A 7,593-nucleotide genomic window follows, 5' to 3' on the forward strand; every position below is an offset into this window, starting at 1 on the left:
TTCGCGAGATTCTATGAAAATCGAGACGGAAATTCGTCCCAGGTCGAAACAATCGTCCCGTCCGCGAGATTCTACGAAAACCGGCACGGAAATTCGTCCTGGGACGAACGGAAAGGACGGTTTTTCTACTGTCGGACGAAAAAAATTCCTGGGTGGAGGGGGAGGGCCAGAGAGCCAGAGTAATGCCTAAATTTAAAAAAAAATAATTTTTTTTCGTCCAGGACGAGGGACGGGACGATTTTTTCTCAGGATGAGGAAATCGGGACGAATCTGGCAGACTCGGGACGTGGACTAACTATTTCGTCTGCGGACGAATTCCTGGACGGGACAGTTCTGACGATTCTGAAGTATACGGATGCCGGACGGGACGATAGTCGTCCCGTCCCGTCCAACGTCCACGTTCCGGACGATCCGGAACTATACTGCAGGCCTCGAAACCGGCCCCTCACAGACTATCCCGCCCGTAATTGTCCCGTCTAGAAACCGTCCATTTAGGAAGCAGTCACACCCAGGAATTGAAAATAATAAAGGATGTTTTAAAATTCGAGAAAAAAATCATAAAATGAATATTTTAATGCATTGCTCCCGTGTCCTGTCCAACTCCAGCAGACGGGATGGTTTTCTCGTCCCGAAATAAATCTTCTAATTTTCATCTCGTCTGACGTCTGAAGCCGCGGATGGTTTTTCGTCTGTGGATGAAAAAATCGTCCTGTCTATGTCTGTCCACTAAAATTCAGTTAGACGGATGACCAAGCGTGACCAACGGAAAGGGAAGGGAGGACACTTCGGTCTATTTTGTTAGTTTACCTTCAAGGGCTGGATGGGACGGATGGTAAAGAGGGAGTGTAATCAACAGATGACGGTCGGAGACAGAATGGACAAGGGATCGTCATCCGAAAGGATCACTGATTTCCGTCGTCCAGAGTGATCAACTTATCACTTTATTGCCCTTGCTGGATTTTATTTTGTGTGGATACTGTGTGACGTTGACAAGGGGAGTTGGTTTGGACTAAACAGTGAACCGAATGTGATAGATAGGTGTGAAAGAATTGATAATGATGGGGTCCTTATCCGGTTTTTAAAGGTCACGACGATCCTGACTTGGGATCCCACTTTGTCCCCACCGAACTGAACGGATAATGTTGCATTTACCTCCCTACCTCTCTCTCCCCTCTTGCATTAATCTCTCTTTCTTTTCTGTGTTCTCTCTCTCTTCTGCTCTCCTTTGTGTTGTCTCTCTCTTTTCTGTGTTCTCTCTCTCTCCTGCTCTCTTTTGTGTTATCTCGCTCTTTTTTTTCTCCTTTTTCACTCTGCTCTCTTTTCTGTTCTCCTTTCTGTCTTTTGCTCTCTTTTCTGTCATCATCATCACCATCATCTCTCTCTCTCTCTCCTGCTCTTTCTTTTCTCTTTTTCTTTTTTTCTCTATTTTCTGTTCTCTTTTCTCTCTTTTGCTCTCTTTCCTGTTCTCCTTTCTGTCTTTTGCTCTCTTTTCTGTCATCATCATCATCTCTCTCTCTCTCTCTCCTGCTCTTTCTTTTCTCTTTTTCTTTTTTGCTCTATTTTCTGTTCTCTTTTCTCTTTTTTGCTCTCTTTTCTGTTCTCCTTTCTCTCTTTTGCTATCTTTTCTGTCATCGTCATTTCTCTCTCTTCTGCTCTTTCTTTTCTCTTTCTATCTCTTCCATTCTCTCTCTTTCTCCCTTTTCTCTGCTTTCTCTTCTGTTCTCTTTCTCTCTCTTCCGTTCTCTCTCTTTCTCCCTTTTCTCTGCTCTCTCTTCTGTTCTCTTTCTCTCTCTTCCATTCTCTCTCTTTCTCCCTTTTCTCTGCTTTCTCTTCTGTTCTCTTTCTCTCTCTTCCGTTCTCTCTCTTTCTCCCTTTTCTCTGCTCTCTCTTCTGTTCTCTTTCTCTCTCTTCCATTCTCTCTCTTTCTCCCTTTTCTCTGCTCTCTATTCTGTTCTCTTTCTCTCTCTTCCATTCTCTCTCTTTCTCCATTTTCTCTGCTTTCTTTTCTATTCTCTTTCTCTCTCTTCCATTCTCTCTCTTTCTCCATTTTCTCTGCTCTCTCTCTTCTGTTCTCTTTCTCTCTCTTCCACTCTCTCTCTTTCTCCCTTTTCTCTGCTCTGTATTATGTTCTCTTTCTCTCTCTTCCACTCTCTCTCTCTTTCTCCCTTTTCTCTGCTCTCTCTCTTCTGTTCTCTTTCTCTGTCTTCCATTCTCTCTTTCTCCCTTTTCTCTGCTCTCTCTTATGTTCTCTTTCTCTCTCTTCCATTGTCTCTCTTTCTCCCTTTTCTCTGCTCTCTCTTATGCTCCCTCTCCTGCTCTCTTTATCTCTCTTCCATTCTCTCTTTTCTCTGCTCTCTCTTCTGTTATCTTTCTCTTTCTTCTATTCTCTCTTTTCTCTGCTCTCTCTCTTCTGTTCTCTTTCTCTCTCTTCTATTCTCTCTTTTCTCTGCTCTCTCTCTCTTCTGTTCTCTTTCTCTCTCTCTCTTCCATTCTCTCTTTTCTCTGCTCTCTCTCTTCTGTTATCTTTCTCTCTCTTCCATTCTCTCTTTTCTCTGCTCTCTCTCTCTCCTGTTCTCTATCTCTCTCTTCTATTCTCTCTTTTCTCTGCTCTCTCTCTCTTTTGTTCTCTTTCTCTCTCTTCTATTCTCTCTTTTCTCTGCTCTCTCTCTCTTCTATTCTCTTTCTCTCTCATCTATTCTCTGCTCTCTCTCTTTCTCTCTTCTGTTCTCTTTTTCCCTCTTCTGTTGCCTTTAGATGCATCGAAAAAACTTACATGATCAGTGCAGATAAGGTTGCAGGAGTCATCTTATCTTCGTTTCTTATTTCTCCCATACCCCTCATTTACTTCTACTCTACTGACAAAAGGGGTTCATAACTATTTTACAGATGTAAAGTACGTATTAAATTTGATTATTATATTGAAGATCTCATGACTATGTTTCCTTGCACCGTATACTATAAAGATTTTTGTGTTGATCTCGAATAGTTTTTTCCATATTGTAAAATATCATTAATCAGATCTAATGGACTTCTAAGATACATTTTCGAGATCTTCCATTCCTTTTTTATAATTTTGTTCTATTCTTTCCAAAGCATCTCCCTTGCCGATGAAAGAAAAAAATGAAAATATGAATCTACTTCTCATTATTTATCTCAGACCCATTCATTTTCTTGTGATCAGAGAAAATACAGATAAAATTTGATATCTGCTATTTTTCTTGCATCGTTCTTGATTAATCAACCAATACAGTAATGCTCTTACCATTTTAGGTAATAAATTACGAAAAAAACTCATGTCAGACCAATCCAAGTGATTGTTCCCATGATAGTAACATCAAATAAGTGAATAGAAATAATTTAAGTCACTGAGAATGCACTAAAAAATCTAAAAAACAAATGATCGCAATCATGGAGCATGAATAAAATCCAATGAAAAAGATGAGAATCATGGGGAATCAAGCAGATGCATTAAAGTGAAATAACTCATTGGAAGCTTCGGGAATGAATTAAATTGTGCAAAAAATAAAGAATCAGAAAGAATGAGGATCATGCTTTATCTCAACATTAATCTTAGGTGAAGTCAGGTTGATGAAAAGAAATAATTATTCATAAACTTAGTTTTGGCAGTGAAATGACTCTAACAACAAACCTCTAAATATAATCAATAAAATATTCATCCTTAACACTCTCCCAACTGTTGCTAACGTCCAGAGTATGGAAGTAAAATACAAAGTTCAGTACTCAACTTTTGTTCTGAAAAATGGTGCCCTTTCCAATGGCATTTATCAAAAGCCTGCATTTTTTTGGAAAGGAAAACCTTTTTTAGCCAATACTATATTATGGAAATGATAGAGATTAAATAAAGTTTAGATAAATATGTTAAAACATTTAACTATTACAAAGCTTTCTTTGTATAAAAATGAGCTAAAAAGCTTTCGGAAAATTTACATAAAAGAGGAAAAAAGTCCAGACAGAAACATAACAACTAAAAAGTAATTATGTAATGTCCAATTCATGAAACATACTTTTTAATAAAAAATGAAAATAATTCATGAGAGAGAGAAAAGAACTTACAACTATAACTCATTGTCTTGGTTGGGGCTCCTTTCGCTCCTCGAATAACAAAATGGTGTGCATTCAGAGACGAAAAAAGTGGTTAATAATCGTCCCCATCAGCATGAGATATGTAAACTTTTTTTTGTACCTCTTGGTCTACCCTCCTTTGCATGGAGAATCATTATTCAAGTCTCCTTCCACCAATTTGATCTCCTCAATCTCAAGAAATTGCTCCAGCATGTTTCTGTCAGGATAATGTTGCCTCAACCAACATTTTATTGTCGTCATGCATGATATGCTCTGCCTGAAAGCCTTGACAGTTTGTACATACAAATTCCTTGGCTAGTGGAGAAGAATCTTTTGACTGCTGCACAATAGGCATAAGTAGGAAGGAAGTCTCGGGCCAAAATATAAATAATAGGGAATATCTTACATCTTTCACCTTGCCACCATAACAGAGCATCGTTTGACACATCAGGCATTTTTAAGACGTCGCAACACCCATGCAAACCTTGTCACGATGGAAGCTTTTTTCGACCCTTCCATCCTCGACAAGGGTTTGTCGGCCACCTTTGTATCATATATTTTTCCTCATTCTCAAATCCCAAACTTCCTCTTCATTAATGGCATTCACTAGTCTTAAAACATATGCCTCCAAGGCTTCACGACATTTAAATGAAGCAGCTGAAAATGCATTATTTCTTTAAACATTAGCCCTGTACTTAGACATCTTCACTCTAATGGCTCTACATGTGATCTGAATGGCTGCTTGTTGCTCCATAGTGAGGAAAAGAACCATTGGGCAAAATGCATCATTGGTCAGTGTCATCAATATGTTTGAAAAGGCTTCCATCAAGAACCTTGATCAATGATAGAACTATTTTTTCCAGAACACGTCTTGAACATCAAACAATATATGTTTCTTCACAAAAATGTATTTAAAATTCAAATAAAATATTCCTCCAGCTACCATTCATTTTTCATTTCTCATGAACCTTCTCTCTGTCACGTAGGCCAACCAAAAAATGTCATCTTGTACAACACTTTCATCTTTTGATATGATACCTAAAACATTTCATATGTGGAGTTCCATGTAGTCCTCACATCTAACAACAATTTTCTTCTGGCACACATCTTCAGTTGTGTGCACCATTGAACATAGCTCCACCTATCATCTTATACATGAATTTCTGCAACAATTTGACACACCCCTGTAAACAAATCTCTTAAGGACCTAGACTTCCCAAGCCATCATTTAGATGCATCTTCAAACTTCTGATCCACTAGTTATGTTGCCTCATCGAGGATAAGTGGTGGTGGAATTCCCAATTCCTTTAGACCAAAATAACATGTCTTGGAGATATAGAAAATTTGAAGTCCACATAGCAAGATGTATCTCACACAACTAGGAACAAAGGTCTTGGTGGACTTCCAATAGGAAAATTTTATCAGTTTTACCACGAGCAACACAAACAACAATAGGTTGATGATTACAGCATTGATGGGTGCATAAGAAAAGTGAATCCTACAGTTGATAGACATACTATTCTATTCACTAGTTGTTAGTAACCCATCACATAGTAACTTCCATCAAGAGAGTCATGTTATGACTTGTCCACGGGTCAATTGTTAGGTAAATACTAATAACTATTGAGAGAAATTCTACCAACTTTTTCTTCTCTTTGATGAAGAATACCTTAGCATAGTAATGAATGGTCCTCAAAAATAATATTCTCATCTTATGTTGTGCACAATAAAGCAACAATTCTCTAAAACTTTTGTCATCGATGATAGTTTGTGCTTCATCGGTAAGATAAACATATTCTGTCAGCAGCTCCTTGGTTCTATGAAATGTGATATTGAGTTTAAATATCACATTCACTCCTTCACGCCTAATGGTGAAACTAATAGTTTAAAAATAGATTGTTCACCTCCGAAACTAAGTTTGTCCTCAATCTTTTTGATGTTGGACATCGTCAAATGACGTCATCTAACGAATAAATCCCTATGATATGTAACTACGTGAGGTGATAATTCCTAGGCAAAATATCCGTGCAGGCCCCGTCTCGTGGGAATTCACCCAGCTCCGGGCTCCAAGGTGGAGGACCGGTGATAGTGACGGTGACCTTCTGACCTTCGTCGGAGTGATGACGATGACTATCTCATCAAACGGAATAATTCTGTTGACGCTCACACGTAAAGGACTGGCTCGACCTATACCAGGAAATTCACTCGAGACATAGTTTTCACGATATAATCTCTCACCTAAACTAACCCGAGCACGGTGGAGTGCTGAGTGCTGGTTGCGCGAGACCGGACGGGCGGGGCGCATGGCAACACCCCGCTCGGGCGGGATGCGTTTGATGTGGTCGATTCGACGTAGTGAACTGCAGTCAATGGTGATTAATGGGGATCTCAGGGGAGCAAATGGAACAACCGACGGTGGTCCGTGAAGGTCTCGGGGAGAAAACGGAGCACCCGACGGTGATCCAAAGCATTCTCTACAGAGCGGTGGCGGTGCTCAGCGGATCAATAGGACGGCGGAGGACGGTCAACTCGCGGTGCAATAGGCACACGTTGTGCTATCGAAGGATGGCAAACAATCCACCGTCGATGCAACTGGCGGTGGCAAGCGGTGCTTGACGATCGGTTTGACGAGGTTTTTTTTTCCTTCTTGATCTATTCTTCCCTTCTTCCTCTTTCTTTCCTTGCTCCTTCTCCTTTTCCCTTCTTGTTCCTCTCCTTCTTCTTCCTCTTCTTCTTCTTCTTGAGATCTAGGTTGAACATAACTTCCAAATGAAACAACCAGATCTGGATCTGTCTGGCGCCCATCATGGCCTTTTATAGGGCCATGATGGGTCCTTACAAGAGGGTCCATTAGCCCTTTTAAAAGGGTCCAACATGGAGGGGTCCATTCAAGGACCCCCTTTAGAAAAACAATAATAATGATTCAAAAGATAGATGGTGATGACGAAGATGAAAATAACAAAGACGACGATGAAGACAAAAAACAATGAAGGCAATATGAGAAAGATACGAGCATGATTTCACCCGGGCATTTGAACCCGGGTGCCTTTACTTGCGCCTTGGCGTGTCGATCGGGCTGGATGCAAATCGACAGGGCTTTCAGTGATGACGATGGTGGCTATGACACAGTTTCTGGTGGATCGGGCTGGCGGGCTCCATCACATTAGACTCATTTCTCTTTGAAACAGCTGTGAAGGTCATGATGCCTCTTTTGCAACTGTCTCCAAAACATATATGGTATGACATTATTGCTTCTCTCAATAGTAGTAGTGGTTGGAGGGTTGTTCTCCATCTCCACCCTAGATTCGTAGTGGTTCATTTTGAACTCTTCAAAATAACACATTGCCTCCAATTACTGCCCGTGGTGCTTTATTTGTGAGGTTACTTGAGTGTTCATTTCTTTGAACGTCTCCCTTCTATCTGTTTGTCCTCAATATCAGCATTTACTCCATTCGGTCTGAATTCCTGCCAGTTTCACCTTCTTTAGTTATTATTGCATTCAATTATTTC

This window comes from Wolffia australiana, chromosome 3 (genome assembly GCF_029677425.1).
Source record: "Wolffia australiana isolate 7733 chromosome 3, ASM2967742v1".
NCBI classification, from domain to species: domain Eukaryota; kingdom Viridiplantae; phylum Streptophyta; class Magnoliopsida; order Alismatales; family Araceae; genus Wolffia; species Wolffia australiana.